Raw genomic sequence first — 10,740 nt, 5'->3', positions numbered from 1 at the left:
GACACGTTCACTGTGCTTAAAATTATCAAAAATAGTGCATGTATTATGATATGCAAACATGCTCACAACGCTTAAACAACCAAAACAATTCAGTGCACAAACACTAATTGTATGTAAAACAGCTTTCGAGCTATCGTTCTGAAATTCGACTTCAATGTATCAAAAAAATGGTTCAAATGGCTCTAAGCACTATGGGACTCAACATCTGAGTTCATCAGTCCCCTAGAGCTTAGACCTACTTAAACTTAACTAACCTAAGGATATCACACACATCCATACCTGAGGCAGGGTTCGAACCTGCGACCGTAGCGGTCGCGCAGTTCCAGACTGAAGCGGAATGCACTCTTCCTGATCATCCTAACAAGGCGTCCCGTGCTATCCTTCCGGCAAATCGTGACGTTCAACACAGGTCTCAGAAGTGGTAAACGTTCTCACAGCTCAAAGCCTTCATAATGTATGTGCATGCTTGCGAAAACACCACTCATCATAAAAGCATTCTTGTTGTTTGGAAAGAGAGCACTGTCTAAGTGCAGACGGCAAAATCAGAACAATTACACAAACAGAATTCCAAGCACTGTCCTGCAGAAGAGAAAAATGGCTGGAATTTTCGGTGTCCTACAGGTGCAGGAAGTGTCCTAATGCCACATGCTAGATGAGGGACAGCATCCCGCCGTAGATACCTTCCCTCATCTTGTTAGAACCAGTCCGTAGAGTCTCCTATGTCCCAGCACGAAGGATGTATTGTGAATGAATGGAGGATTCTGATTGGCTCTTACTGAATTTCTGAGTCAAATTACTGATGCTGCCGGTGGGGAGCACTGTCCGACTTTTATTTCTGCAGACGAGACTTTCAGTGCCAAAACTATTTTGTACAGATCTCCATATTGCACTGATAGTTAAATATTACAAAAGTGGTCTATAGATTGTCAAATACAGGCAGACAGTTCATCAATTACACTGCTCTGCTGCTGACAACGGAAGTTTGAATATTTCAGCATGAAACCAATCTCCAAATCGGCTATATATCACCAAATACTGTATCGATGTAGTAAATGTTGTGTCGATTCCCTAAGGTCTCGACACAATGAGTGGCTAGGTGCACGCGAAACTAACGCAGACGGGCGTAAATTCTGAAACAGGAGACTGGATGAAAAACTATAAAGAAAAGAAGAGAGATTGTCATATACTTAACTTTAATGTAGTCTTGTTCTTGTTGAAATACATCTCTTGCATAGTAGTAAGCAATTAGCAATGATACACATGGCGCCTTGCTAGGTAGTAGCGATGGACTAGCTGAAGGCTATTTAATCTGTCTCTCGGCAAATGAGAGGAATACTTGGTAGGTCTAGTCGCAAGCTATGTCGTCCGTACAACTGGGGCGAGGTCATGTCCGTGTCTTGTGACCTGCCCTGTGGTGGCGCTACGTTTGCGAATACACAGTGGCGACACGCGGGTCCGACATGTACTACAGGACCGCGGCCGATTTAAGTTACCACCTAGCAAGTGTGGTGTCTAGCGGTGACACCACAGTAAACATGCAATTCGTACCCTGGGCCATACAAAACCATCACTTCTGCATCCTCCACCAGACACTTGTACATATACAGCGAAGACTGTTGTACAAAGGCTGGGTTGGTTCCCCTCGGCACAAAGGTGTCATTGTTTCTGTCCTGACCTGCTTGCTTGCTTGCTTTTTATATCCATCTCTAGACTCTGGGATTACAAGAACACAAGTATTTTCACATGGTTTGCCAGAATATTATACCATTCATGCGATACTTCTCGATATCAGGCACATAGTAAATTCCAAACATATAGACCTGAAATTATCTCTCGAGAAGCTCGAAACTTTACGAGGTGCAGTATGCTGTAAGCCGCAAAGTAGCTAGAAACTTATCCCATCTGCGAAGATCTTTATGTGAAAACTCGAAAAAACCCAGAGGAAACTGATATTTCCTCTTGCAAATACCGATGTCGGTGATATAACAGCTTTCAAATCATCCCTGTAATTTACAAAGTCAGCTAATGTTCTTCTCAACTGGACAATTTACATTGCAGGTAATAATGGTCCAGTGCAAACTCACGTCCGTCTTGGATCTTCTCAAATTTCTATGTTGAAAACACATGATCACGAAAGCTGTCCAACACATACCAAGTATTGCTTCACTATTCAGCCATCTCAAGGACGATACGGTTATGTCAGCTACATTCCTGTACCCCAACTGGTCTTTCCATTTAGACGGTTCACGAGACAGAGACAGAATCTTCCTAGGAAACCGGCTACATATGTATTTGATCGCTGTACGTACAATTAAACGTTACGATTGTGGTCTGAATGGGACGACATTCGACAATGCGCGAAGTATCGGAAATACCCCCTGCTGCCCCTGCTGACAGCTGTGAGTCTGGACATAGAAATATCTGTACCATTCTTATGACTTCACATATTTTTCCAAGTAAATAAAATCTTTCGTTCTCTTTGCTATCGCAGTATTCCACCTCAAATCCATATCTTGCTTACGACTGGGCATAGTCATTTTCTTTGCACATGTCGAAGTCCGGCCGTGGTGGCCGAGCGGTTCTAGGCGCTTCAGTTTGGAACCGCGAGACCGCTACGGTCGCTGGTTACAATCCTGCCTCGGGAATGGATGTGTGTGATGTCCTTAGGTTACTTAGATTTAAGTAGTTCTAAGTTCTAGGGGACTGATGACCTCAGATGTTAAGTCCCATAGTGCTCATAGCCATTTGAACCATTTTGAGCACATGTCGGAACAAACACACACACACTCACACACACACACACACACACACACACACACACACACACACACACACACACACACACACACGCACACACCTCGGGAATCTATATTTTGCATCTATCACGGAGAACTGATGTTTTAAGAGTTTTTCATTTTACAGTTTTGTACCATAGTTTATCGTAGAGAAGCCTGCAAGAAGGTTCAAATGGCTCTTAGCACTATGGGACTTAACATCTGAGGTCATCAGTCCCCTAGACTCAGAACTACTTTAAACTAACTAACCTAAGGACATCACACGCAGCCATGCCCGAGACAGGATTCGAACCTGCGACCGCAGCAGCAGCGCGGTTCCGGGCTGAAGTGCCTAGAACCACTCGGTCACAGCTGCCGGCTGCAAGAAGGATGTGTGTCATGCACTGGAAATATATTTCTTACACTGGAATATTAACAGCGGAAATTGAAGTGATCTAACATTATAGCATGTTTTAAGTGCAGAACCGTGCATCCTTAGGAGCGCTTATGTTCTCTCTTACCAATACCCTCCAAGTACTGATCCAAGACACTAGAACAATAGTTTATAATTGATAGCAAAGTTGATTTACGTAAAATGCTTCGAACTCCATCATGCATAAACACCCGTTTCTTGTTCTTCTTAACTCTCTGCTATTACATCACAACACTTTCAGATCTTCTACTACTATACATCGATAAGGGGTGCTAACCTCCTCGACATGCGTGCATCTCGAGATATCTTGTACACTTGGATGGGTGCAGACTTGGCAAGCTCCATTCTTCCATTCATTCACGAGACGCAGAATATGTCTCTTACATTCCCTTCATCCACTGGTACGCTGTTGATTACCACATAATGATTGACTGACATCGCTTGTTTGAGATGGAGAAAGAGTCTTGATGGAGGGGCAACTCCTTTTGTGGGTGGCTAGCACCAACACAATGATCACATACATGACTGCATTATGAGGAATCAATCGGAATGGAACACAGAGTCATCAGCTGTCCTGTCACTGTGACAGATGAGTTTAAACGTAGAGGTCGTCAATCGCCTTCGGACAGCAGTTTGGAAACGTTCCACAACACCACAAATCTCTTACTGTTTCCTTATTTTGCGACTGTCTTTTATTTAAAATCATCTGGTGTGTGTGTGTGTGTGTGTGTGTGTGTGTGTGTGTGTGTGGGTGGGTGGGTGGGTGGGTGGGTGTGTTGTGGTAGCAGCAGCAACAACATGATTTACACTTTGCAGTGTCTAGTTTTCTTGAGCGTGTTAATGTCAGTTTAGAACCTGACACAGATCTTGAAGTCGTGGCGCTAAAAACAAAATGTATGGCAGGGTACAAAGTGTGTTACAGTAGAATATAACAGTGTTTCAAACAGCGACACAGGGAGCCTCTCTTTCAACTGGCAGTACAGTCTGTGGGATACAGTCATCCTTCTACACTACCGGCGTTGACACTTTACACAGGTCTGTGCAAGCAACTTTGATCACTGGACGCCTGCTCCATGGATCAATGCCTGTATATTTAATAGGATCGTCACATGTGCTTTGATGCCAGCATGCAGACGGTATTTATTTTGGATATATGGGAACAAGAGATGCGGTAAAAGTCTTGTCAAGTTCTCTATTGGATGAAGTTAGAAGAGCTTTTATAGTTCGAAATTTTTCTCTGTTGGATGGTACAAAATAATGATGTTAGAATGTTGGAGTGATAGACGTGATTGCAGCTTGAGGGTCACGGTTCTGCTTCTGAATGCGGTACCTGTATGAGTCTTCCTAATTTTCCGCAGAAGAAACACTACTGTAACTGTTTGTACTGTCTTTATAATACCTTGTGTTGCAGAAGCGGTTTCCTTTGGCGCTGACCTTATACATCATACACTCTTGGCGAAGCTATGACAACATTTTCCCATTTCCATCGAATGATCAAAACAGGGCCCTGTCCCACTAACTGAGCTTAGCCTGTTTCTACATAGGCTGCAGAATGTTGTAGATATAGCTCTCTCCAACTTCTGCTGAGTTTTCACTTAAATTGGAACGATCACATGCGCAAAGGTGCAGGGTGGCAGTGCAGAGTCTGAGGAGCAGTTGTAAGCTGCATAGGGACAACCTAAAATTTTACTGTAGCAGATAGGTTCGAAAAAGGTAACTCGTTTCGAGATATGAGAGTGCCAGAAATATAATTCGCTAGTGGCTGTAATCATTAAAAGACTTCTCCATTTCATCCAATGCAGGTATGTGGTTGAATGGAAGGACCTTATACTAAATCACAGACAGCATTTCTACCAGAAAGCGTAGCACTAGAGATTTGAAAAGCTACTGTATGTTTCTTATGACGTCAATCAGCAAACCATCTACTGCCTGTGATCCTTCTCAATCAACCATCGCCTGTAACCTAGGACTTTATACCAAATCACAGACAGTGAAACGTCCCCTTAGAAAAATTATACATGACTGTGCTTAAACTGACACACAGTACTTTTAGCGCAACGCAATCTGACTTTCAATAATCCCTACAAAAGAATGGCCCTGACTAACAATAACCTATACCTTTCATGAATCACTTACCTCACAAAAATCTTCGTTACTCAAACTACTGCAATACAGCGAGCGCCACTACTGCCAGCTAAATAAAAGATTCAAACTACTGAAGGCACTAACTACTGATAGGCATAGTTAGCAAATGAAAGATTTTGATGGAGAACAAACAATGTATTTACCTTAATAGTGTTCAAAAGTCATAATATATATATATCAGTCCATGATATCCAATATTACAAATTTACTCTTTCTGATGGACACACGTCCAGATCGTCCGCTCTCAAAATTCCGCCATCTCTCTCCCCACAGCCACCACTGCTGGCGGCTCACGTCCAACTGCGCAACGCTACGCGCTGTTCACATCCAGCTGCCCGACACAACAATAGCCAACAATGCAGACCAGCCACAGACTGCACACAGCACAGCCAGTGATTTTTATACAGAGCGCTACGTGGCGTTACCGATAAAAAAACCTAAACAGCCTACTTACAAAAGCATTTCTACCAGAAAGCGTAGCACTAGAGATTTGAAAAGCTACTGTACATTTCTTATGACCTCAATCAGCAAACCATCTACTGCCTATGATCCTTCTCAATCAATCATCGCCTGTAACCCAGATCATCTGATGTGGCATTGGGACAGAATGCCTTACAAACACTGGAGAAATATCTAGTGGCAGCGCGAGGGAGTTGCCAATACTGGCTTTGTACCACGGTTCCTTAGCCGAATCACTTTCTAAATTCGGTGGTTTTATTACGAGCTTAAACCCATTGGCGATGTGTAACCGCACTGTTGGTCTAATAATATACACTCAGGAGATCACCGTCTATATTCAGTGTCGTGATATTTGTCTGGAAAAACCACTTCATTTGGAGGTAATGCTAGGTCGTAGCAAATGATTTATACAACTTGTATAGTTTTTAACATGGATATCGTTTGTGATACTTGTGAGCACCCATAGAACCAAGACCAATAGTGATAGTAATATGGTCGTTGCAATCGAGTTTTTAACATCTGGTGGTTTGTGGGACGATTATGACTCTTTCTAAGACACAGTGTGTTGTGGATTGGCAAGAGGGCCAACCCACTAATGTAAGAGGAAGCCGAAAGGCACGCGTTTTAGCTCGCGCCGGCTGGCGTGAGGTCTGGAACAGGACAAGGAATTTAGACTAGAAAAAAAGGATGTAGCTGGTGGAATACTTAACTTTAATCCATTAATGTTGAACGTAGCTCTTGTCTGTACATTCTTTACAATATCAATAGCAACTGATAATGGCGCCTTGCTAGGTCGTAGCAAATGACGTAGCTGAAGGCTATGCTAACTATCGTCTCGGCAAATGAGAACGTATTTTGTCAGTGAACCATCGCTAGCAAAGTCGGTTGTACCACTGGGGCGAGTGCTAGGAAGTCTCTCTAGACCTGCCGTGTGGCGGCGCTCGGTCTGCAATCTCTGATAGTGGCGACACGCGGGTCCGATGTATACTAACGGACCGCGGCCGATTTAAAGGCTACCACCTGGCAAGTGTGGTGTCTGGCGGTGACACCACATTCCTCCCCCGCAAATCGGCGTACGGTTGTGTTACAAGGCTTCCGCCCCCCGTGGGGAGGACCCCATGTTGACGTATGCGACGAGGTGGGGAGCCTAACAACAGGCGAGGCTGTGCCACCCGCACCCTGCCATTTCGGTCCGAGGGGAGCTAGGAAACGCCTGGAAACCTACTCCAGGGTGCACGCCAACATGCGGTGTATGCGCCCGTAGAGAGACAGGAGGGGCCGAAGGGTCGACCTCCATCGGGCCGGGGCACCCGACGGGCGAAGACGACTTATGGTCCGGATCGGGCAAGAGTTCCATGTCGGAGGACAACTGGTCACGGGAAGCGAACGGCGGCGCGTGACCCAGGGAGGCGCCCGGCGGCTGCAGCGAAGCGTCCACTGCGGGCGTCACCGGCGGGAGAACAGGCGGCGGCGGCGGCGCGTCGCCATGGGGCAAAATGGAAGGCAGCGTCGGTAACACCTGGGGCAGAGGCTAGCCAGTAGATGGATCCCCAGGGCGCTGACCGGACGGCACCGTCGCTGAAAGCAGACGGCGAGCGGCAGATCCCATGCGACGACAGAGGCGCAGCTGGTTGAGATGCCGGCGCACCTCACCAGAGGCCCCCAAAACCAAATACATAGCGCGGCCGAGGCAGCGAAGAATGCGCCCTTCGAGCCAACGCCGTGAATCTCGATAGTGACGATAGTAGACAACGTCGACTGGAGCAAAAGCAGGCGTCTGCCGCTGCACAGGAACCTGATGCGGCGGATGTAGCAAAGACATCAAGGTTCGATGAGGACGACCGTGGAGCAACTCAGCCGGCGAGCGACCATCTCGGGGCTGAGAGCGATACGAGGACAAAAAGAGCAATAACGCGTCCTCCCGAGAATGCGACTCTTTTAACTTCAACATCTGTGACTTGAAAGTCCAGACCAATCGTTCAGCGGCACCGTTTGAGTGTGGCGAAAACGGCGCGGTTGTCAGATGTTGAATACCATTGGCCTTGCAGAATGACTGAAATTCTGCGGACCTGAATTGTGGGCCATTGTCGGAAACAATAGTCTGCGGAAGACCTTCAATGCAAAAGACAGCAGATAACGCTTGGATGGTGGCAGATGACGTCGTGGAAGACATCCGGACAACAAAAGGAAAATTACTGAATGCATCTACCACAACCAACCATCGAGCATTCCAGAATGGACCAGCAAAATCGATGTGTAAGCGTTGCCAAGGGGAAGTGGCTTTTGGCCATGCAAAGAATTTCTGCGGCGGTGCGGATTGTTGTTCGGCACACGCCATGCAAGAAGAGCACATATTCGTAATCGCAGCATCGATTCCGAACCAAGTACAGTGCAGACGAGCAAGTTGTTTCGTTCTCACTATACCCCAATGTCCTTGGTGGAGAAGCCGTAAGACAGAGGACTGTAACGAACGTGTGACCACGACCCTGGACTGATCATTATCAGAACGCAACAGCAAAACACCACGTCGTACAAAAAGTCTCTCCTTGTGAGCAAAAAATCGGCGAACCAACGGATCCTCGATCCATGACTTTGACAAGGGCCATTGCGTGGCAACAAAACGCAGAACGGTAGCAAGGACAGGGTCGGCAGCTGTGGCTGTAGCTACACGACGAAAATCAATCGGAAACGATTCGACCACGTCGTCGGTTTCCGCATCAATGAACATGCAAGCAAGTTCGGAAGAATCGAATGCTCTATCGTCAGCAACAGGCAAACGGGACAACGCATCAGCGTTTCCGTGCTTAGCAGTGGACCGATACAAGATATCGTAGCGGTACTGCGAGAGGAAAATAGACCAGCGAATGAATTTCTGCGCTGTACGTGGAAGGACAGGCTTGTTAGGATGAAAAGGCAATGTCAAAGGTTTGTGGTCTGTGATTATGGTAAAGTGACGACCATACAAGAAATCATGAAACTTTGTAACACCAAATACGAGAGCCAATGCTTCTTTCTCGATCTGTGAATAATTTCTTTGCGCAGACGAGAGCAATTTGGACGCAATGGCAATAGGGCGATCATGCGATCCATCTTTGTGCGCAAGCACAGCACCGATCCCGAAATCCGATGCATCCACCATCAACAAAAGGGGTTTCTGGGGATCGAACGGCGTAAGGCAAGTATTGGAAAGCAACGCCGATTTCAACTGGCGAAAGGCGCGTTCGCATTCCGTCGTCCAGACGAACGGAACACCTTTACGGCGTAAGCGATGAAGCGGAGCTGAAATGGAAGAGGCGTGCGGCACATATTTGTTATAATAATTAAATTTTCCCAGCACACTCTGTAGCTGCTTCAAAGTCTGCGGCGAAGGCAAGTCTTGTATGGCACGGAGGTGCTCGGGACTAGGATGTATGCCTTGGGCATTGAGTACATGTCCCAGGTAGGGTAAGTCACGAGCAAAAACCACACATTTGTCCTTCCGCAAGCGAAGACCATTTTGTCGCAAGACCTGAAATAATGTTCTGAGATTGGCTAAATGTTCGTCTTCCGTCTGTCCGGAGATCACAATATCGTCCAGATAGTTTGCTGCAGTAGGGACCGACGCACAAACAGTTTGCAGATATTGGTGAAACAATGAAGGGACGGATGCACACCCAAATGGCAGTCGTTTGAATCGATACAAACCAAGATGCGTGTTAACCACCAAAACGCGCTGGGATTCTTCGTCCACCAGCATTTGCAAGTACGCATCTGCTAGGTCAAACTTCGAAAAATATTTACCCAGGCAAAGTTTGTCAAAAATATCTTCCGGGCAGGGTAAAGGAAAAGTTGCAATCACTAGTTGTGGATTCACTGTTACCTAGAAGTCCACACAAAGTCTCAATTTTCCAGAAGGTTTTGGCAAAATGACTAACGGTGATGCGCAGAGAGAAGCCTGCACACGTTCAATCACACCTTGTGATTCCAAATTGTTTAATGTTCTTGCGACCTCATCACGCAATGCATGGGGAACATTGCGCGCCCTGAAAAATTTCGGTTGCGCGTTTACTTTCAGTTCCAAATGTGCGTTATAGTTCTTAGCGCAACCAAGGCCCGGTGCAAAAATGTCTGCAAACTCTTCACATAGACGAGAAACACTGTCTGAAGGCACAGTCTGGTTCACTGATAGGACCTGATTTACTATAGACAAGTTAAACAACTGAAATAAATCGAAACCAAACAAGTTCACTGCAGAAGAAGAACGAAGGTCGTACAATGACACAAGTTTTGTTTGTCCTTTGTATGTTGCAAGAAGGCTGCACTGTCCTAACACAGGGATCACGTGTCCTGAATAACTACTTAACTTAACATTTGCGGCACGCAACGGAGGTGTGCCCAGCTGTTTGTATGTGTCGTGATTGATCAGTGAAACTGCAGCTCTGGTATTGAGCTGGAATGGTATCACTTTGCCGTTAATGTCCAAGTCTACAAAAAGTTTATTGTCCTGCTGACGACAAGAGCGACTGTCTGGTGCAACGTGAACTGACACTGGCACAAAATCACTTGTGACATAACGGGATATCCGTCGATGTCGACGCAATTTGTGGGATGAACACAGTCACTGTTAGAGAGAGTGGCACTGGGCGGAGTGGAATGAACTACATGAATTTCCATGGGCGAAGGTTCACAAGCCGGAGTATTCTTGGTTCGAATTCGGCGCGAAGCAAAGGGCCTGGAATGGGTGTGAGTGTCCGATCTGAGCTTTTTCTGGCAAACACTCTGAACATGTCCTTTTTTATTACAGAAAAAGCAAATAGCCTGACGTGACAGGCAGTTCTCACGCTAATGTCTAGTAACACACCGCGGGCATGATTTGGGCACTGCATTTGCTTGCCTGCGCAGCACGCGTGGCTGAGAGCCTGGTGGCAGCTGCGCGGACGGGCGCGAGGG

This window comes from Schistocerca nitens, chromosome 6 (assembly GCF_023898315.1).
Source record: "Schistocerca nitens isolate TAMUIC-IGC-003100 chromosome 6, iqSchNite1.1, whole genome shotgun sequence".
NCBI classification, from domain to species: domain Eukaryota; kingdom Metazoa; phylum Arthropoda; class Insecta; order Orthoptera; family Acrididae; genus Schistocerca; species Schistocerca nitens.
This window is presented reverse-complemented; position numbering follows the sequence as displayed.